The sequence below is a fragment of the Eptatretus burgeri genome, chromosome 14, assembly GCF_056783735.1.
Source record: "Eptatretus burgeri isolate ZD-2024b chromosome 14, Ebu_testis_v1, whole genome shotgun sequence".
NCBI classification, from domain to species: domain Eukaryota; kingdom Metazoa; phylum Chordata; class Myxini; order Myxiniformes; family Myxinidae; genus Eptatretus; species Eptatretus burgeri.
The window spans coordinates 33,555,732-33,579,311 of NC_140974.1; the positions used below are offsets into that span (position 1 = coordinate 33,555,732).

The 23,580-nt window shown below is 49.0% G+C and overlaps 1 protein-coding gene across 6 annotated transcripts in view; it reads left to right on the top strand.

The window, feature by feature from the left end:
- LOC147012940 (traf2 and NCK-interacting protein kinase-like) overlaps positions 1 to 23,580 on the top strand; it is a 262,159-nt gene that overhangs the window by 48,635 nt on the left and 189,944 nt on the right. The window contains exon 1 of one of the 6 annotated variants that reach the window (XM_085854313.1): positions 9,365 to 9,647. The exons of the other annotated variants lie outside the window; for them this stretch is intronic. The gene's annotated coding sequence lies outside the window, so the exon portion shown is untranslated. Of the gene's footprint in view, positions 1 to 9,364; positions 9,648 to 23,580 lie in introns of those variants that run through there. 6 annotated transcript variants of the gene reach the window in all.

Here is a 23,580-nt window from a genome sequence, read left to right on the forward strand (position 1 = left end):
CCATGTGTACAACCCTTGCCCTTTTTTAAAGTTGTGGTTACGCACCCTCCCCCATTTTTGTAAATTCTGGTTCCACAACCCTGCTCCCCTCCCTTTTATACAAGCATTGACACAACCATGAACACATTTTTGCTTCAAATTTGACCTGGAATAATATGCATACATTACTCTTCCTTTTGTCAAGGTCATCTCCCCCACCATCAAGCAGTAAGGGGCCAATTGTTCTGAAGTATTGAGCGCTAGAAGTGAATGAATAGTTTGTGAAGAGGTGCAGAAGATGAAGGACCACATATGGCAAAATGTGTAAGGTGCGGTGCAGAGTGAGAAGCAAAATCTGGGATGGTGTAAGTGAAGGTGGTGGTAGAAAGGAGAATGGGAAAGAGCGAAGGAAAATGGTAAAATGAGAAGTCTAAAATGAGGAGGCAGTGGGTTGTTATTGAAGACTGAAAAGCAAGCACATTGAGGTCGATGGATGCAGTTCTGAGGGAGTGCAGATTAAGGCAGTACTCTGGCAGCAGATGTGGTTGATGCAGCCAATGTTGCAGGGTTTTATTTGAAGAGCATAATTTGATATCCTGCCTTCTCTGACATGAACTTGGTAACATGGCAGTTTGTACATGCAAGGTGCCAGTGTTATATTTGGGGTGGCATGTTGCAGCTGAGTGCATGCAAAGAGGAAAATGTCAGTGGTGGCATGATCAAATATTGCCAGCAGTGGTCGAGATAGTGCAGATGAGAGTGCGAGAAAGCAAGGCCAGTGTCATAGGTTGGGGGAAAAGCTGGTGTAATTTATGTGAGAGGATGGAGAAGTCATAAGACAGATGATGATGGGGATGCTTGTCACAGATAAGGATTAGGCACTGAATGCAGTTTTTGTGTGGCACCTTGTATTTCTCGCTGCCGTGTTTGAGAGACCATATTTGGTGATGTACTGTTTGAGTTTACATTGCCCTGGATGTGGTATGCTGAAGTAGCTCATGAGCTGAAGAGGAGCAAATATGTGGATAAGGTGTGCAAAATTGTATGGAGAAAGTCTGACGAGTGTTCTGTCACCCATTTGAGATTGAATGGATGGTTTGTTGCAAGTCTTTCCATGATTTTCTGCCATGGCTAAGGTTTCATGGGAGGGAAAGGAGAGCTGCGTGCAAGAATGTGAGTCAGGCGTCAATGAGAAGATTAACCTCGATTTGGAGGAAGTATATGTGGAGATGCTATCCCCTCAATCAGCTAGTCTGGCAGAGTAAAGGGTTGCTGGCATGATGATTATATGGTGAAGACACTGGTTTCTGGACCAGTTATAGTAACGTGTACTTGTTTTGTGCATGGCGTGTGTTTTGTTGGGTAGTCTGACTGCTTATTGTTATTAAACTGGCGTAAAGTGGTGCAGAAGCACTGCAAGCCTACACCAGTGTGGCTCATTTTTAGGCGAAAGGACCAAAAGAATTGACATGCAAAGATATTTATTGGCGGAGGCTCGAGACAGTAAAGCATGTTTTGTTGTGTTTTTGTGTGTACGAGCTCGTCCAGGTATCTTTCAGCATTTGTCACTGCGCTGCGGCCTTTTCGGAATTCTTCAACTGTTTACATTGCATGATACATTTGAAAGGAGCCTCTCACACAATTCTTGCTCGCTGCAAGTTTGGGCCCTGCATCAGTTGCTAAGTACCATTCAGTCTACAAACACTAGCTGTGAAGTCCCTCAACTACTTTTTCATGGTCTCTCATTGTCTTTTCTTGTCAGGTGTCACCTCTGAAAGCTCTGTCCAATATCTACTTCTTTCCATTCTCATCAGATTCCAAGGAGCAGTTGGAGCAACCAGTTTCTTGTCTGCGTTAAGTAGAGACTGTCTGCTCTCGTCCAGTCATTTTCTCATACATTCCAGCTATCGAACTATCCTCTTACATCTATCTATTCTTCCTCATTACACTTGTACTCACGTCAGCCCTTGTGCCTCTTGATGACCTGTCTACATTCCCATATATCTGTCAGTCCTGTAGAAATGGAGGCACAGTATTGTACATGATGCAAACCCTAAATGCAGTTACCGAGATTTCAAACTTGTTTAGTTACTTTCATAACATTGTAGTGAATCACTTTAAGTTTCACGTGATGTTATGATTGGTAAAGTTATACTTGGTATTTCCACACTCCTTATTGGGCCAATCTTTGAACCATACGATTCGCTTACTGTCTGTAGGTTATGTGTGTTATGTTTAGCAGAATTGTGGACGTGATTGCTGGGTTGATTAAAATCCCATTTGGAATATCGATGGGCTAGAAGGCTAGAATTGATGACAAAGTAGAAACACTGAATTATCTCTGGGCAACTTTTCATCTGATTGAGTCATAAAACCTCTGTGGGGCATATTAGTATATCACACAGTTGGTTCACAAATTGTATTGTGCACACTGCATAATAGTGGTGGCATTGTATGGAGCCTGGGTGGTAAAATGCCCATAAGGAGTATTAGCTTTGTTTTTTCTTTCAACAAGAGATTGATTGCATTCTGATGAGGAGGAATGAAATATGACTAAGTGTGACAACAATAGGGCATGCTGACGATATGATTAATCACTCAATTTGACTGCTTCTTACTCAAACCCATACAGGGACTTATTTATATTATTTTTGGAAGTTAAAAAAAATCCTCATTCAAGGTGAATACGAATATTCAATCCAAATAGTTATTAGTCCTTGAAAACAATTGAAATTATGAGTCCCTCATTAGTCCTTTTCAAGGACTAATGAGGGTGAGGCAACCATGAAAAGGTAAATTGTGTCACCACAACCAATACCCACTTCAAACGAAGAAATTTCCTTCATTTGTTCTGCTTGTATCTCATCCGTGGTTTTCTCAAGACCTTTTTTGAAACCAAAATTTGAACGGCATTTACATAGTGTTGCAGTTGTGGAAATTCACAAAACATCATTCAGGTTCCCCGAAGATCAGTTATTTCGATAAGTATGTGTTTCAGGTTAGAATCCCCACCGATGTGTAAAGGGATTTGTTCGTGTGCCAGGCTGTGAATCTTTGAGGTAGCCATTATTCTTTCTCTGTCTTTAATTTCGAAACATCCCCGACATAAACACCATCATCTATCTATAATTCCAGCAATCTGTGTGTGTGTGTGTGTGTGTGTGTGTGTGTGTGTGTGTGTGTGTGTGTGTGTGTGTGTGTGTGTGTGTGTGTGTGTGTGTGACCGCTGTTTCTCGACAACCTCTGGTCCGATGTAATTGAAACTTGCCAGGTATATTGCTGGGGACCTGAGGATGTGCCTTTTCAAGGTTTGATATTAATCGGACAAGTGCTTCCCAAGTTATGGCCATTTATTTACCAAACCAATGGGAAGACACGTTGTTGCGTGGGTGTGGCCGATGGGGAAGGGAAGCTCAGCCACGTTCCCCATTACGGGTTACAACGTAGGGCTTCCGGAGAGTGATGACTTTGTGTATTCTAATAATTTCTCGATTTCTTATGCGCATTTATAGATAAACAGAATGGCCCAAGTTATGATCGTTTTCAAATTAGACGGTGTATAAATTTCGGGAACATCAGAGTGCTGGTATGGTCCGAACCAGGAAGTAAATTTTTTTCTTTCTCTTCTCTTCTCTTTTTGTTTTTCCTTGCCACGACATTGCGAAAAGGTAAAATACGTTGGCGCTAATTGAATAATTGGGTATTAAAAATAAATTGCGAATAATCGAACTGAGAATAATATCGAACTTCCGGGTCACGCACGTACGGGCACATGAGAGCGAAGAAACGGCCTGTGTGGTTTATTTATTTATTATTATTATTATTATTTTTTTTTTACGGGCACGTACTAGTCTCCAACAAACATCGCAGCACCATCATCTCCTACAAACATCGCAACGCCATCGTCTCCGAAAAAAACGCCATCATCATCGACAAACAATGTTCCCTCCGCACGAGCCGCCATTGTGCGCCGCTGCGGTTCGCCGCTGCGCGAGCCGATTTACATAATCGGATCAAAATGAGGGTTTCCCTGACACCAACCCATGGCGTCGAACACGGGGTTCCCAGCGAGGCTTACCAGGGGTGAGAGGTCGGAGGTGAAGGTGAAAAGTGGGCGGAGCCCAGCCTCGAGTGAGAGATCGAAGGGCGGCTCACCCTGGGCCAATATAAGGGTCGAGCTCGAACGAGTTCGGGGCTTATGCGGGAGAGTCATCGCTCTCTGGAGACGGGCAGTCACGGGAGAGGAAGGCACACGGAGCACGTATTCGGGGGAGGAGGCAGACGGTGGCGGCAGTGCGGCGAAGTGGGCACTCGGGATATTCGTCCCTCTCTGGAGTTGAGCAGCTGCGTCGTGGTCCGGGCGAACGGCCCTGAGACGGTCGAGCGACGCTGAGGTAGTGAATGGGCCACGACGAGCAACCACTCTAAAAGAGCAAAAGACCCGTTCATTCCTCCGAGCGCGTTGCTGGCCAGACCCGACCGACCAGGCCGCAGTGGAGACCGGACGACCGAGGGGAACCGAGCAAGCCGCTCGGCAAGCTGCTCAAGCCGCTGGGCTGCTAAGCGACTGGCACGTAGCGACACAAGGGCCAGACAGGAACATCCGGGGTCACCGACCCGAAGACCTTTGAGACATCACAAGGGGCGGTCAGGTAACCTGCCCGGCCTCTTGTGAGCCTTCGGTCACCCAGGCTCTGAGTTGGAATAAAGGCTCACAAGCCCGTTTCTTTTCTGGGGTTTTGTATGAAAGTGTTCTGTGGTGCCTTGTCTTTATAAGTAGAATTGTGGTTAAGTGCGTGCCTGTACATAATAAATAGACATCGGCTGGAGGCTTTTCTTGTGTCATGTCCCCTTCCCCCCATTGATTGCTTGCCTGTATAAATAAATGTCCCCATTGTTTGAATGTCAATCTGCTCGTTGCGTCATTTCCTCCCATTCACTTCCGCGGCGCGTTCGGGAAATTATACGGCTATTAAAGCCAAATATAGTGGTCAATTGGTCCAAAGGAACTTGGGGATTAAAACTGCTCGGCATCGCACATGGAACAAGCGCGCTTAGCGGCTCGTTTCCGTACGAGTTCCGTCGAGGTATAAATTCTCGGTACTTCAGTCTGCGCGGATAATTAGGTATATCGAGATTCGGCGATTAACCCTGTACCGCGTGGACAGGATATTGACAGTTTATGGTGCTTTAAGGCACCCGTAGCAGGTTTTTGGAGTTGTCCGGAAGCTACGACTGAATTCCGGTTTCGGCGGACGCGCGACTGCGGTTGGGCCTTAAGCGGTCGTGCGTGGCTGTCCGAACCGGCTAATTCGTAACAATATATTTGATTGGTTGATATAAAAGTGTGGCCTCAAACTGAACCAAGCAAATGATTCATGACCACACAGGTTTGACAAATCCAGTAAATCCTCAATGTGATATCATATGTAGAAAACCTTTGTACCGAATAAATCGAATAATATCGAGACAAAAGGCTTTTTGTTGTGGCGCATTGCTGATGTAAAGAAAACAAATGCAAGAAAAATGTTGACGTGAGATGAGGTCATTCGACGCATCATTCCTTTCATTCATTATCATTCACACACAACAAAAGGAAATGCACCGGGAGCCCAAAAGTTGGTTCATCGAGATTGAGCATAACTGGTTGATTTAATGTAGCATTTTAAGAGGTTTTTTTTGTCCAATCGCTTTTTCAGATTTCTTTTCAAATTGTAATTTTGCTTTAAATAAACAGGTTTGTCAAGTTATAGCTTAATGTTACCTGATGTGCAATTATTGTGAATTTTGGGTTGGTGTGTGTGTGTGTGTGTGTGTGTGTGTGTGTGTGTGTGTGTGTGTGTGTGTGTGTGTGTGTGTGTGTGTGTGTGTACGTGTGTGTGTAGTAACAGTAGCAGGATTTCAACGATGATCACGCCACTGGCGAGTGACGGACAAAAAGATCTCCATGTCCGCCAGCTCTTTTCAAGCCCGTTTGATGTCCTTACAGTGACAGATGGTGACCTTTGTCCAATTTTGCCATGAGGTCGTAGGCCATGCTGATTTGGCTACTTGAAATGGAAAATTACAGGGACAGATGTACGATCGAGAAGGTTTAAGATTGCAATTAAGGGGAAAGGTGGGGCACAGACACAGATACAAACACTGGGGTGGAGGAGACAAGAGCTTTCTGAACACGTGCTCGACACGCTTCATCATTTACAGGAATTACACCGTACTTATTCAAACAGGTACTATGAAGTAGCTATTCTAATCCATCCCAATTTTATGTCGGTCTATGCATTGTGATGGATCTGGTCTAGGGAGTAATATGTATATATGAATGTATATACTGTCAGAGTCCGACATTCACGGGGTATACGTTCCTGAAAAAATGCCGGAAATGTCAAATCCGTAAATGTCGGGGCATTGTTTCAATGCAAAATAGAGGGATAGGTTCCCGGTGCTTTGTGATTCGTCAGGGAAAATCAAAAATACCGTGAAAAACCATGAATACGCCTTCAAAAAACTTTGAATACATGTTGCACATGGCCGTGAATGTAGAAGCAGGTAGCATTTTATGAACCGCGAATAGCGGAATAGCGAATGTCGGGATCCGACAGTGTAAATATAGTAAAAAAAATGTATACCAATAAATGTGAGTGAGTGTGTGTGTGTGTGTGTGTGTGTGTGTGTGTGTGTGTGTGTGTGTGTGTGTGTGTGTGTGTGTGTGTGTGTGTGTGTGTGTGTTGTCATGGATCCGGGGTTCAAGGCTTGCCATGAGGGGAAGCATTTGGGTCCCTCCCAAACGCCTGGTCCTGAGGCCGCGAGGCACAGATAACTCTGCACACCAGCAGGTTGCGAAGCAACCACGAACGCCGATTGGCACAGCCAATCCGGGCAGGGTTATACTATTTCACGGGATACTTTTCGTGTGGACGGCCGGATAATTGGGGTCAGTGCCCTCAGCACGTACTCGGATTACTGCCGAGCGTGAGTAAGTGTACGCTGGCTGACAAAGCAAATTATTGGGGTAGAACGTCCGGTCTAACCTTACTTGTGCACTGCATCAAAACAATAAAGGAAAAGACAACCGAGACAGATTGGAAATCGCAACGAACAATTATTTATTACAAACACACAAACAAGCAATCATTTAAAAACAAGTATTTATAAGCAAGAAAGCAAAAAGGTACACAAGAGCAGATTTAACCATAACACGTATTATTCTTCAATCTTACTTAAACAAAGGACTTGGCCATCATTCACTCAGGGGCAAAGAAGAAAACAAGGACTTGAAAATACAATAAAAGTAATGAATGGAGAAAAGGAAAGCAGTCTGTCCTTCTCTCCCTCACATCACACAAATATATAGGAGAATGTGGAGCAAAATGAATGGAGAAGATGAGCAGTAGCGAGGTGAAGCGATGGGAACACGCAGCCGCATCCCTGAGGTGCCCGGACTCAGTCGGCGAGTCCTCTCTGGCGTCCCAGATATGTGAGCTATATGTGTGACTCGCCCTCCTCTGCCTCAGATTTTTCATCCTTAGGCTGTCATCGATGAAGTGCCGCCGTTCACCCTGATCGTCCTTCGTAGAGCCTGACAGGATCGAGAGTGCGGGATGACGCTCGTGGAAGGAGTGTTCTTTTTCCACAGAAACTAAACACCAACTGCTCGTGAAACCTTCCGTTCTTTTCCCTCACACATTTGTGTTCCTTCCCTCACGAGTCTGTCAGTCTTCTGCTCAGGCAAGTTTGTCCCGTGCCCTTCTCCCTTCTGCTTCCCTCAGCCTTCTGCGTCTGCTCTCTCTCTCTCCTGCTTTCTGACTTTTTACAGCGCTGTGACATCGTGCTGTTATATAATTGGCTATTCTGTCCTGTGTCTTCTGTCACACTTATTGTTGGGTGTGATGTGGGCGGAGATTGCCGGGTGGATTGTGGGCGGAGATTGCCGGGTGAATTGTGGGCGGAGATTGCCGGGTGGATTGTGGGCGGAGATTGCCGGGTGGATTGTGGGCAGAGATTGCCAGGTGGATTGTGGGCGGAGATTGCCAGGTGGATTGTGGGCAGAGATTGCCGGTGGATTGTGGGCGGAGATTGCCGGGTGGATTGTGGGCCGACATTGCCGGGTGGATTGTGGGCGGAGATTGCCGGGTGGATTGTGGGCGGAGATTGCCGGGTGAATTGTGGGCGGATATTGCCGGGTGGATTGTGGGCGGAGATTGCCGGGTGGATTGTGGGCGGAGATTGCCGGGTGAATTGTGGGCAGAGATTTCCGGGTGGATTGTGGGCGGAGATTGCCGGGTGTATTGTGGGCGGAGATTGCCGGGTGGATTGTGGGCGGAGATTGCCGGGTGGATTGTGGGCGGAGATTGCGGGGTGGATTGTGGGCAGAGATTGCCGGGTGGATTGTGAGCGGAGATTGCCGGGTGAATTGTGGGCAGATTGCTGGGTGGATTGTGGGCGGAGATTGCCGGGTGGATTGTGGGCGGAGATTGCCGGGTGAATTGTGGGCGGATATTGCCGGGTGGATTGTGGGCGGAGATTGCCGGGTAGAATGTGGGCGGAGATTGCCGGGTGAATTGTGGGCGGAGATTGCCGGGTGAATTGTGGGCGGAGATTGCCGGGTGAATTGTGGGCGGAGATTGCCGGGTGAATTGTGGGCGGAGATTTCCGGGTGAATTGTGGGCGGAGATTTCCGGGTGAATTGTGGGCGGGTTAATGTGGAAGAGCAACGTTTTTTGTGCTGAATCGTTTTCTGTGTGACGCCGGAAGTTGATGTTCTGAGCAGGAAGTGATAATCTTCCTGGTCCGTTTGCTGTTGACGCGCAGCGTTGTAACTCTCGTTCTTCATTGTTTTTCACCAGGTGTTTTTTAAAACGTCTTGTGGAGGTGATTTCTTACACTTTTTTGGTGACAGAAGTGGTTTTAACAGCGCGGCGACATCGCGCTCTTATATAATTGGCTATTCTGTCCTGTGTCTTCTGTCACACTTATGGCCGCGTACATCCCTTTGATCTGCGGGCTATAAATGGAAATTTGTCCAACGTCACAACTCTTCCCATCATGCATGCGAATTCACCGTGTCTACATTTAAATTTTATAACTGAAAATTGTTTCATCATTCCTAACCGAGACGTTGACTGCCCCCAGCCGCGCGATATCGAAGTATTCGCTTCTTGTTCTTCTTCCGTTTCTTCTTTCTGAGACATCTGTTCAGGAGCGCTCTTCGTCCCTGTTCGCACGACCTTGTCACGAGTCCTCCTCTACCCCCTTTCTTGCTTCTTCTTCACATTAGCTTTCTTTTCCTCCTCCCACAAGCCTTCTCCCCCTCCCATTGGTTTGCAGTTGATGAGGGCGGGTGCATGACGTCACTTGTGGAAATTACCACACCATTCTGAGGGAACTCTCAACGAAGCCTCCACCCTGCCCTCACGCACCCAAACTGAAACGAGAGCCCCCAGACCCCTCCTTCACGAAGAAAACGCCCAGTCACACGATTTTGCAATGTACCACGACCGCGACCGCGAGAAGCGCCGCGCCGCGCCTCGCAGGCCATGCCGAGCACTAAGCGCCATGAACATGCATGCGAGAGCACCTGATGGGTTACCAAGCAATGTGCGGATGGAGGGAACATGGAAAGGAAACCTACATGACTGAGGGATGACTAAACGGCCGCAGGATAAAAGGTAAGATCAATGGGGTGAAGGAGGGACTGTTGAAGGGATGTTTGATGAAGGGAGATCATTGGTGGAGCGTTGAAATGGGCCGATGGAGTAATGGAGGGATGATTGAAAGTATCAGAGGGATTGAACAGAACGATGGTGTGGAGGAATAAATATTGAAAGTAACAGAAGGGAAAGGAGGAAGATGTTAACAACACGGGTTAATACGGGACAAGCAGCCGAGCCAACGCATGCCTCCCAAACAGCCCTTTGACAACAGACCAAGGACTATCTCAACAAAAACGAATTAAATAACTGATCCTCGGGTCACCTACGTGTCCATGCATGCTTTCCCTCTGGGTAAGTTTTCCAAAACCAGAACACACACACACACACACACACACACACACACACACACACACACACACACACATACATACATACATACATACATACATACATACATACATACATATATAGCGCCACGAGGAGGATTGATGTAAGGGGCACATCGGCCATTTTGGAGTTAATGCCATATAGCACTATTTTAACCCCTCCCCTATCATCCGAGCCTATCATCATCATAGCATTAAAAAATGTCGCTTACATCACTCCTCCTCGCCGGGCCTCATATATAATATACACACACAGTATATATGAACGAGTCTTGCTCATGAAGGCATGTGTCAACCTGCATTGATAAGGTATGCAGGGAGAAGCTGGCATTTCAGGCATTAACTCTTTTTCACTCCAGTGAAATGTTAACACCAAAAATGACAGCTTCATCTTGCTTCTCATGGCAGTCAGCACACCTTCATCAACATCCTCTTGATTTCATCCAAAATATACATTTGGGTGTAAAGACACTGTGTTTGTATGTATGTATGTATGTATGTATGTATGTATGTATGTATATATATATATATATATATATATATATATATATATATATATATATATATATATATATATATATGTAAAGCTGTGTATGCTTACACAGCTTTACATATATATATATATATATATATATATATATATATATATATATATATATATATATATATATATATATATATATATGGATCCGTAGGTAAAATGTACTAGGGAAAACTACACATGATGGCACACGAAAATTTGACGACTCGGGACGAGTCTGTAAAAGGAAGGGGTAGTGTTGTAGTTACCAGATTCGCAAACCACCATTCAGGTCCCTTAGGTGAGGTATCTCGGTAAGTGCATGTGTAGTTAGGCCCAAACCCGTTGTCTAGTGGGAATACATGTCATTTATGCGAGCTGCGACTCTTCAGGATAGCCGTTTTTCTTTTACTATCTTTATTTTGGACCAACCGCCATGATCACAACCACAACATCAACCACCGACCACAACCACCGCTTCACCACAACCGCCACGACCTTCACGCACACCTCACAACCGTAGCATCGCCACCGTTCTTGCCCCGCTGTAGGTACCGGTGTTGGACTCATGCAGAAGCCGCGCGTCGAACAGCGTGTACAAAACCACGGATTTTCTGCTTCAAAAACGGATCGAAAACGACACACGCCCACTTTTTGCCGTCAATCGGTGAGCGAGGGCGGGTGGCCCCCGCCCCCAGGGCGATCGATATATGCAAATTTGTGGATCAAAAAGCCTTCACGCCCACTTTTTTTCCGGCCAATGCGGAGCGAGGTGAAAGGTCCAAGGGAGGGGGTCAAAGGCGAAGTTACGGGGGGATAAAAGGACGGTGTTCGTCAGTCAAAAGAGTCGTAAAAGTCGGAGCGAAAGAGTCAGCAGAACGAGAACGAGGGGTCGGAGAGTCGCAAGAGAGAACGAGGGAGAGTCAGCAGAACGAGAACGGAGAGTCAAGAAGAGGAGAGTCGGAAGCAGAGGGTCAAGACTTCGCGGGCGGTGGAGCTGCTCGTCGTGTGCGTTGGAGTCGGAACGGAGGGGACGAGCTGTGGAAAGGCGGCGACACCAGACGAGGGGGTGCTCGCGTCGTGCAGGAAGCTGCACCCGAGGGAGGCCGGCAGCGCGACCTGGCCGAGGTGGAGACGCTCGTCGCGCACATAATAAAGATCCTCTATACCCCGAGCATCAGCAACCCCCCTCCTGTTTCCCCCCGCGCTGAGATAGTGCGACCAAGGGGGCCCCGTTCCCACCCCCAGCCAGGCACTGTCCACGAGGCCCGCGGGTTGCGGGGCCATCGCCGCTCCGCGTCTCATCACCAGACGGGTAGGCCCGACCCGGTCTCGGCCCCAGGCCTACCTCATTCTTGGGGTATTTCTTTTCCTTGGTTTTGGGTATGTGTTGTCGGCGCCGTCTGTGAAGTAGAATTGTATAAGTGTTGCCGTGTGCTCGGTAGTCGGTATTAGCTCTGCACTGTGTTTTCACTTTTATGTTTGCTTTTTGTGTAAATGGAAGTGTGTTTTCTTTTTTTGTGTGCATTTGGTGGAATTGTATTTGTGTGCTTTCCGTTCGTCGCGAATAAATGTGCTTTATTGTTGAACTGTTCTCCCGCTTCGCTTCGTCTTTTCCCCCATTGAACCCTCATCTTGCTTCACGTAAAGGGTTGGTAGTGGGCTGAATACGCCCGATAATTAATCGAACCGTCGAGGTCGACGATAACACCGCTCGGTTATTTCTGATAGTACGGGAACGGGTCGCAAGTGGCCCGTGTCCGAAGTCGACCTGCGGCGAGGTGCGATCGCCCGGTCTACCCTCCGCGTGGGTACTTAGGTAGTTCGGGAATTTGGCGAGCAACCCTATCCACGCGGGGGCTGATTCTTCGATCGCGGTGAGACCGAAAGGTCCACCCGTGACTGGTTCCCGGCGTTAGTCCGAGAGGGTCACGACTGGATTGTCCGTCCGGTGGGCGACGTGCCGCGATTCGAGTTACGTGGCTGTTCGCACGCCGGCGGGCGCGAATCCGCAACACTGGTGTCAGGAGTGGGATGCAAATTCATCGCCCTCCTCGCGGCACTGGTATCGGAGAACAGGAAAACGGGCTCTCCTGTCTCCGGCTAAATTTACGGGAATCGGTCCAGGGGTGAGAGAAGCGACCCCCGATTCCCTCCAAATTACGAGCGAGCAAATTAACCCTTCACGAGAAGCAAGATGGCGTCTCAAGGCGAGCGGGAGCCGGGGGTATTAGAAATGGATGTAGAATGTGTAGGATCCATGGTCCAGGATGGAATCCCCGAGCAGGAAATGTTGACTGTGCAGGAACACGGACTCGCCCAACTGAACCCAGGGCCCGAGGTGGGTGCGGCAGCGGCCGCGGTGTATGACACCTCCCCCCCCCCTCTCCACCAAGACCCTTCCCCAACCCTTGCCGAAACGGCTCAGCTGAGTGCATCCAACATGGCCCAGCTATGCGCCATGCTGGCGGCAATGAACAAACAAATGAATGAAGTGAAAACAGCGATGGATACAAATACAAATGAAATGAAAAACGTAATGAAAGGCATGAACGAAAAGATGGATACAAATACAAATGAAATGAAAAACGAAATGAACAAGCAAATGAATGAAGTGAAAACGACGATGGATGCGAATACACAGCAAATGAGGGAAGAAATGAAAGAGCTGCGGGGTGAGACGCAGAACATGGGCCGATGCCTGCAGGCGGGCATGAAGGCCGTGACCAGGGAGCTGGGAATGGCGACTTCACGTGTGGGAGCAAACGAGCTGGGTGGGGGTGCAACGGCTGACAGGCCCGCGGTGGAGGCGGGTGAAAAATAATTCGTGGAACGTGTTGGGCGAGGGTCGTGACGATGACCGAAAGGGAAAAATTAAATGGGGAGACCAAAACGTGTGAGACGAGACACGAGGTGACGACAACAGAAATAATAGTTGAGACAAGGGAGGTAAAGGGTGAAGAGTTGGCAGAGACACGGGAGATGGGAACGATAGAGGGAAGGCTACACGAGGAAGACGGGGTAAGTGACGCACACACACACGGAGGTAGTGGAGGATAATGGGGTGAGCTCGCGGAGCGTGTAGGGACCCGGTGCGAGCACCTGGATGGCCTCCTCCAGGAACGAGGGGAGGGAGTATGCCCCCTTGAGGCGAGTCACGACCAGGTGAGTTCGGTCGTGCTTTGCGAGGTTGAGGGGACGGGTGCTGTGGACGGGTGCACGGAGAGCTTGGGGGGTGTAGAGGCCCCGGAGACCCTTGTGGGGACACAAATTCCCAGTGTGGTTGTCCCTGTGTGTGTGGTGCAAGGCGTGAGTTCCCCCGCGTGTGTGAGTGAGGCACGGAGTGTGAGTGAGGCACCGCGGGTTAGTGCCCCCGCGTGTGTGGGTGAGGCACCGTGTGTGGAAGAGGCCGTGTGTGTGAGTGAAACGGCCAGTATGAGTGAGGAACCGCGGGTGAGTGCCCCCGCGTGTATGAGTGAGGGACGTTGTGTGGAAGAGACCGCGTGTGTGAGTGTCGCCGTGTGTATGAGTGAGGTACCGCGGGTGAGTGCCCCCGCGTGTATGAGTGAGGCACGGTGTGTGGATGAGGCACAGCGGTTGAGTGCCCTCGCGTGTGTGGGTGAGGCACCGCGGGTGAGTGCCCCCGCGCGAGTGAATAGAGCACCACGTGTGAGTAGTATGGTTTGTGTGAGTAGTGAGGCACGCGTGAGTGAACGGCCGTGTGCAAGGTCGCTGTGTGCCAGGGAGACCGTGTGTGTGAGAGAGCGGTATGTGAGGGAGATGTCGGTTGGCATGCGGGAGCACGCAGCCGCGTCTCCCGGTGTGAATGTGATGGAGTGGACTGTGTGCGTCGTAACACGCAGGTGTGCGTGGGTTAAATGGCGACGACGAAGGCGACATGAGAAGAAAGAAAGCCGAGTAGTGGCTGTAGTTGTTTCGTGGACCGTGCCGGGTTCGCCCAGCAGTGAGCACGCGGTTCGTGCTGTGCAACGCACGAGACCACCACGTGCTCGCTTGCGAGAGTGAAGTCCCGGTCCGGAAACGCACGCGGTGGATTTGCCGATCCCGCGGACGGACAAAGTTTAGGCAGGACTACGGATTTGGACCGGACGGGTTCTCCACGCGATCGTGTGTGTTAAGCTCCAACGGGCAAGGCACATGTGTTCGCGTGGGGAACCCCTCGAGACGTGGGGCTTGTGTTTTTTTTTTGCGCACGGTGACGTCATGGCTGCACGTGTGGTTGGAATCCGGCAGGAGGGGTATCTCTGCCGGATGGTAGCGTCCAAGGAGGGACGAGGAACACGTGCAGCTGCATGACGTCACGGGCAGGTGCAAAGTGCGCGAGCTCTGAGTTGCCGCGCAGGTGCTGCGCATGAAAAAAAAAAAAAAAGGAAAAAGCAAGCCTCACTTTCGGGTGCACAGGATTCCTGGGCAAGGGGTGAAAGACCCCCTTGCCTGGGCACAGGATGAAAACTAGTTAGGGGGAAGGGTTAGCTTAGTTAGACCGACTTCATGGGGCAGGGGTAAGTCCTCATGGAGTCCGTGGAATGGATTAGTTAGAGGGATTTAGTGAGCTTTAGGTTGGGAAATAAAATGGGATTATTAGGAGACAGTGACAGACTTTGGATGTGTAGAGTTGACGTAGTTTAGCTACGTAGTGTTAAAAGGAACGTGCTGTAGTTTAAGGGACGACGTGGGAGCACGAGTTAGTTAGGGGATGCAGTTAGAAGGATGGCAGAGTTCAGTGGTGTGTGTGTTGAAGAGTTGGTGAGTTGTGAGGCATGTGCTTGGTGAGTGAGTGAGGCCAGCGGGTCTGTGTGTGTGGAGTGAATGGGGAATGCATGGTGCGATGAGTGATTGGGGGGAGGAGTGACTCCCGCCCAAGGGACCCGGGGTCAGAGTAAAGTGAGTTAGCTGGGTTAGTCAAATTGAAAAATGGAGGTCGTTTTGTTGTTGGTGGGAAAGTAGGCTCGAGACCCATTTGGAGGGGTGCAGGAGCCCTGTTGACGGGCTTGGGAGCGTGGCTGCGAAAGGTGAGTATCGCTGAGTGGGTACCCCGGGCACCAGGCTAGTCGGCCGCGGTAGGCCATGGGCCCATGGGGGGCCGGGATAGAGTAGTGGGCACGGGTGCGCCTGCTTGGTGCGGGGGCCCGGGGCGCCATTAGCCGCGTGAGCAGTGCAGTGGGCACGGGTGACCCTCGGAAAGGGGCCCGGGAGGCCGGCCTGCCACGTGTGCGTTTCAGGGGAGGTGCCATGGGGGCACTCCCGGTGTTAGGGAGCTGGTAGGCTCGGAGGCAGTGTAGTGCCCGGGGGTGCCATAGCGGGAGATTCGGCAGAGGGTCGTGCCTGCCAAAGGGAGCCACGTGTCCCAGCCAGGAGACCGTGTGAGGGCACGGAGCGGGGTGGGGGGCGAGGCCCGAAATTGTGAGGACACCAACACAGGCGACGGGAATCTGGGTTGTTAGAACCAATAGTTTAAGCGAGAGGCGCTTGTTGAAAGCCCCGGGGTAGTTTAACAGTTAAATGGTTAGGGTAGATTAGGAGATGTACCCCTCCGCACCATCCATCCCCTCGCTGTCGTTGTGGGCCGCTGGACCCACTTTGGTTATAGATCGCCGAACTCTGGGAGGCCATTCTGAGGCTTCGTTGGGCCTCGACACAGGACGTTAGCTCTCCCTTATTCCCCTCCGGGAAGAGGAACGTAGGGGTTGGGAGTAGGCTAGGTGACAGAATAGGTTAGCCGAACGAGGACGATAAAGGGGGTTAGGGGACGATTTATAGTGGGGAAGTAAAAATAAAAACAACAAAAAAAATAAGTTGGGGCTAAATTGGGGTTTGACAAATTAAGGGAGTGGGTATGTACAGTGACAGGCAAAGGCGATAGGTGGGAGGGAGACAGGTAGGTAGGTCCGAGCCCGCCTTCCAAGTGGCCAGCACCACCGCACTCCCTCCACCAACCTCCACTGAACGGCAAGAGCTGGCCAACTTCATCGGCTGGCCGTCGTTTGCTTCAACGCGGAGGCCGGCCAACTTCATCGGCAGCTGTTATTTTGCTGCAAGGTCTGTGCCGGCTGGATCGTCTGCAGCTGCTGTGCTGCAAGGCCTGTGCCGGCCCACTTCATCTGCCGGCTGGCTGTTTTTTTCTTCAAGGCCTGTGCCGGCCAGTTCATCTGCCGGCTGTGTTTGCCTGCAGCGGCCTTCTTCTGCGGGCTGTGTTTGCCTGCTGCCTTTGCCATGCCATGCCCACTGCCCCTGTTAACCAGCCCCGTTCAATTTTTGCTTTGCCCCCCCTGTTCATTTCCATGTGCGCCAGGATCAAGGCAACAGTTTGCAAGCTGCGAGAACTGCCCTGTTGGCAGCTACAACACGGGCCTGCAGTGGCGGCCCGTGCACCGTGTTTGCGCCCATCCATTCATGCATCCATTCGTTGTGCTCATTGCGTGTGCCGCTTGAGCTGGCACGGAGACTACGTTTGTGCAGCCCATGCACCGTTGTGGTTCACTGCGTTCAGTTCAAAAGGGAAGGCCTTGGACTGCGTGTGAGCAGCCAGCCACGTTCCGTCACCTGCATTGTTTGAGTCAGAGACTGCATGTGGGCAGCCTGGCTCCCTGCGAACTGCTTTCTTTTTGCAGAGTTCGATGATCCTGGGCCATGGTTTAGTGTAAAATTTGTAAGTTAAGGTTAAGATGTACTGTACATATGAGTGCGCCCCCGGCATGTATGTCTTAGCGCCGGCAATTTTATTTAAGTCGTCCGTGTGAGTGAGTTTGTTTAGGTAGTTACGCAGCCCTCAGGTTATTTATTTTGGGGACACGAATACCATCAATGTCGCACTCAGGGATCCGTAGGTAAAATGTACTACGGGAAAACTACACATGATGGCACACGAAAAGTTGACGACTCGGGACGAGTCTGTAAAAAGGAAGGGGGTAGTGTTGTGGTTACCAGATTCGCAAACCACCATTCAGGTCCCTTAGGTGAGGTATCTCGGTAAGTGCATGTGTAGTTAGGCCCAAACCCGTTGTCTAGTGGGAATACATGTCATTTATGCGAGCTGCGACTCTTCAGGATAGCCGTTTTTCTTTTACTATCTTTATTTTGGACCAACCGCCATGATCACAACCACAACATCAACCACCGACCACAACCACCGCTTCACCACAACCGCCACGACCTTCACGCACACCTCACAACCGTAGCATCGCCACCGTTCTTGCCCCGCTGTGGGTACCGGTGTTGGACTCATGCAGAACGCGTCGAACAGCGTGTGCAAAACCACGGATTTTCTGCTTCAAAAACGGATCGAAAACGACACACGCCCACTTTTTGCCGTCCAATCGGTGAGCGAGGCGGGTGGCCCCGCCCCCAGGGCGATCGATATATGCAAATTTGTGGATCAAAAAGCCTTCACGCCACTTTTTCTCGGGCCAATGGGGAGCGAGGTGAAAGGTCAAGGGAGGGGGTCAAAGGCGAAGTTACGGGGGGATAAAGGACGGTGTTCGTCAGTCAAAGAGTCGTAAAGTCGGAGCGAAAGAGTCAGCAGAACGAGAACGAGGGGTCGGAGAGTCGCAGAGAGAACGAGGGAGAGTCAGCAGAACGAGAACGGAGAGTCAAGAAGAGGAGAGTCGGAAGCAGAGGGTCAAGACTTCGCGGGCGGTGGAGCTGCTCGTCGTGTGCGTTGGAGTCGGAACGGAGGGGACGAGCTGTGGAAAGGCGGCGACACCAGACGAGGGGGTGCTCGCGTCGTGCAGGAAGCTGCACCCGAGGGAGGCCGGCAGCGCGACCTGGCCGAGGTGGAGACGCTCGTCGCGCACATAATAAAGATCCTCTATACCCCGAGCATCAGCAACCCCCTCCTGTTTCCCCCGCGCTGAGATAGTGCGACCAAGGGGGCCCCGTTCCCACCCCCAGCCAGGCACTGTCCACGAGGCCCGCGGGTTGCGGGGGCCATCGCCGCTCCGCGTCTCATCACCAGACGGGTAGGCCCGACCCGGTCTCGGCCCCAGGCCTACCTCATTCTTGGGGTATTTCTTTTCCTTGGTTTTGGGTATGTGTTGTCGGCGCCGTCTGTGGTAAATTGTATAAGTGTTGCCGTGTGCTCGGTAGTCGGTATTAGCTCTGCACTGTGTTTTCACTTTTATGTTTGCTTTTTGTGTAAATGGAAGTGTGTTTTCTTTTTTTGTGTGCATTTGGTGGAATTGTATTTGTGTGCTTTCCGTTCGTCGCGAATAAATGTGCTTTATTGTTGAACTGTTCTCCCGCTTCGCCGTCTTTTCCCCCATTGAACCCTCATCTTGCTTCACGTAAAGGGTTGGTAGTGGGCTGAATACGCCCGATAATTAATCGAACCGTCGAGGTCGACGATAACACCGCTCGGTTATTCTGATAGTACGGAACGGGTCGCTTAAGTGGCCCGTGTCCGAAGTCGACCTGCGGCGAGGTGCGATCGCCCGGTCTACCCTCCGCGTGGGTACTTAGGTAGTTCGAATTTGGCGAGCAACCCTATCCCACGCGGGGGCTGATTGGCTCGATCGCGGTGAGACCGAAAGGTCCACCCGTGACTGGTTCCCGGCGTTAGTCCGAGAGGGTCACGACTGGATTGTCCGTCCGGTGGGCGACGTGCCGCGATTCAAGGATTACGTGGCCGGCCGCACGCCGGCGCGAAATCCGCAACAATATATATATATATATATATATATATATATATATATATATATATATATATATATATATATGTATTTGTATATATATATATTTGTATTTGTATATATATATATATATATATATATATATATATATATATATATATATATATATATATATATATATATATATATATACATTTGTATATATATATATATATATATATATATATATATATATATATATATATATATATATATATATATATATATATATATATTTGTGTATATATATATATATATATATTTGTATATATATATGTATATATATATATATATATATATATATATATATGTATATTTGTGTATATATATATATATTTGTGTATATATATATATATATATATATATATATATATTTGTGTATATATATATATATATATATATATATGTATGGATGCATGCATATACTGTTGCCGACCCGGAGTCGGTGGCGAGAAGACCACGAGGGGGGGGGGTGGAAAGCCACATCGGGTTCCCACCAGACTCCCCGGAATCGCAGGCCGGCGCACACGGATAACTCTGTGATGCGGCAGGTCGCTCGACCGTGAAAGCCAATAACTCAACCGCGTGACTTATGGTCCTCCATCTACAGGATAACAGTTACCTAATGGTCATGTGATCTAATTGCCGGGGGACACGGCCTCGGTACGCCTAGTTCAAACAAGATCACCTTACCGGATCAGATGTAGCCGAGCATAACTGCCAAGGATGTACCGGCTTGGAAACAGATCGTTGGAGGATAACGTCTCGGCTAAGCGAGGATATGGACCATGCTGTGCCAATGAAGGAAATCACGAAAACAAGCTGGGAACATTTCTACACAATCATATATTTACAATCAAGCGAGGAAAGGTATGTGGCACAGTGAATGGGGTTTATTATTATGTACAACAGAGATAGCAAGGAATTTGTGGGATGCAAGAAAAGGCAAACAATTTACAAAAGCAGACACAGAGCAGAGTTATCTCATTATAACTTCTACAATATTTGCTTATGCTACGACAGGTGCAATCACATACACACACACACAAACCCGATGAAGATTAGATAGCCTGAGGGAAGAAGCGCATATGAGGACTAACGGCCCCCAATACCTAGCGCGGTCGGCCGACCGCGCAACCCATTATGCTTTGGGGGATGCTCCACTTTGGCGATCATACCTTAAGAGTTGGCACGTTATCTCCTGCTTAATCACTTTGCAGGGGCTCATGAAAACATGTGCTCCGCCCTGGTCGTCTGTCGCACACTAACCCCGAGTGTAATGCAGCGATAGCAGACAAGGTGCAGTGAAGAGAGGGCGGAGCAGAGAAGCGAAGGAGAGGGCAAGGCAAACAGGCAGAGAAGTGGGCGAGGCAGGCAGGCAGAGCAGTGGGTGAGGCAGGCAGGCAGAGAAGAGCGAAGAGAGGGTGGATGGCTTCACGATCTGTCTTTTATAAGCGCCTGGCGAAGGGTGAGGTGACACCTGAAGTGATGCGCCGTGACTGACTCGAATTGCACTTCCTTATTGGGCCACGGTGATCATAGTCCCGCCCTGCCAGATTCCTGGAGCTGGAAGTGGTCTCATGCACACATCCAGCGCGACACGGCCCAGAGCTTCGCACCCCCCCCCCCGACTCCCGTGGCCCCTGTCCCTCGCCGCCCATCCTGCCATGTTCTGGTGACTGGACGACAATCATGTTGGTCCCACGCGCCCATTTGGGACATCCCTGAGGCGACGCGGCTGTCGCTGCCAATACGCCTGATCCGTCCCCATGCCATGCGGCCCAAGTTGCTTGGGCCATGCAGCATGCCTCTGCTTGGTGGCAAACTGTATTGATGCAGAGGTGCGAGGAGGTGTGGGATGACGTTTCCCATGTGCGGGAGATGTTGGTGGTCAAGGTGGTGAGTTCTTGGTGAGCGAAGGTTGAGCAAGGTGAGACGCCGTTGTAAATTGGTACGCAGATTTGAATGAAAGGGTGTGCCATGTGCGCCCTGTACAGTGTTGGTGGTGAGTCTCTCACTGGACTGCATGGGTGTCTGTTATTCACATTGTGTATGTGTGCTTGCTTGCTTGGTTGGATTTGTATATTGGCTAAAAGGTAAGGGTTGAAATGGAAATCAGAATAAAATGGAAGATGGAGATACAAGCCGGTTGGCGGCCATGGGTCGCCGAGCATCCGATGATCTTTGACCCCTGATCTGAGTTAATCTAGTACGAAGTACTTACGAAATTCCAATCGAATCGGTTAACCCGTGTATGAGCAAGGGGGCTTTGAATGGTCATTTTGTCCGAACAATGCACTCATTGACCTTTGACCCATGACTTAGCCGAGATAGGTCAATATGTCTTGAAGCAAAGTTGGAGTACTCATTGAGTACTATGTACTTATGAACTTTCATTCGTATCGGTTAATCCGTGTAGGAGCAAAGGTGCCTTGAATGGTAATTTCACCTGAAAAATGCACTTATTGACCTTTGACCCCTGACCAACTCGAGATATGTCATTATGCAAATGAGCAAAGTTGTAGTACTCATTACGGTCTATAAGCATGTAAAGATTCATTTGATTCGGTTCAACCATCTTGGAGCTAGTTTCCTTTGAATTTTCAGTGGGAATGCTCAATGGTCCTTGGACACCCAAGTTGAGAGGGTTACCATTTGGAAACTATAAGATATAGAAAAAAAATGGATGTTATATAGTGGATAGAGAATCACCTTAAGATTATGCATACCAAATCTCATCGAGTTCCATCTACTGATAATTACTCGGTATCAATTTGAATGTAAAGTACCGAAAATGCGGTTTGATATCAGAAATCCCCAAAGTTCGAGGGGGTGCTGTGGATGAACAAAGATATAAATCGAAAATCCGGCTCGATCGTTTGTGCACAATGCATTCCAGATGATTAGTGTGAATTTTCATGACCATCTGACCATAAACCTAGGAGTGGCATTTGACGCGAAGGCACCTCCAGCTCTCGCATATTATCGATTTTTGCCCTTTGACCCCTGACCCAAGCAATATTGGTCAATATGTCCTGAGGCAAAGTTGTAGTACTCATTGCGTGCTATGAGCCTGCAACGTTTCATTTGGATTGATGCACTCACCTGGTCGCTCGGGGGCCTTCAATTTTCGCCATTTTTCGGCAATACCCCATTTGTCGGGGGCACTGCGGGTAAACTATTCCATATATCACAAAAAACGGAATGTATTTGATAAAGCATCGCCTGCAGATGATGCGTGCCAAATTTCATAAGCCTACATGGGATAATGGCTTTCGGAATTGATTTTGCGTGTACGGTACCGATTTTGAAGGTTTTTCGGCTGTTGCGTGGGAACCAAAAAGTCCCTAGCAACCATCACAATTTCCAAAGCATGAGGTCATAAAATGTACCTACCACCCGTGTTTGGTCAAAATCGGCCCACGTTTACTACCAATTACGCTGATGACAAACGAACAAACATCCAAACAAACATCTAAACAAACAGACAGAATTACTGACAATCTTCTTCTTCTTTTTCTTCTTTCGGCTGCTCCCATTAAGCCTGTATCTCACTGGGCTGTGACAGCTTGCTACTAGTTGGAGACACAAAATTGCGATAAAATAGCGATAATTTTCACTTGGAATCGCACTGAATTTATTTTTGCGTATGTCTCACGAATATCTCACATTTGTGTATGTCTCAAGTCATTGAGAACAAATTGCGATTTTATTACTAAACTCTCAGGGGTCCCAGGACAGATAATTATCATTTTTTTTCTCCAATCAGTCACAATTTCGTTTCATAGGTCGCCAATCCCTCAGAAAGTTGTCTCACATTTGTCGCACCTTCTGACTCACGGAAACTAAATTGAGAAGGGTTCGAGACCGGTTCGAGACAACCGTGACGACTCTGAGACTATTTTGAGAGAAAATTTGTCGCACGAATTTTTTGAACATGTTCAGAATTAAACCGACACCAGAGCGATGTCCTGCGACTCACGTGAGGAAATTGAGAACCACCGCGAACGTTTCGAGACATTTTGGAGAATCCCGTTCGCATTTTGTCGCGAGCTGTCGCAACCCAGTGAGATACAGGCTTTAGGGGTCGCCACAGCGGATCATCCGTTATGAACCGCATAATGATTTGCCACTGGTTTTACGCCGGATGCCCTTCCTGACGCAACCCTGGTAGTGGGGGATCTTGGTGCAGAAGTGTGCACATCCGGATAAAAGCGTGAATTTTGGCACACAAGTAGTTTAGACCTTGACAATAAAAAAAAAATTGATGGAAGCACTTTGACACACTTCTTTTATGGCCGCCATCTTGGATTTCAAGATGGCCACCATCGAAAACCTGTACATTGGATTGAAAC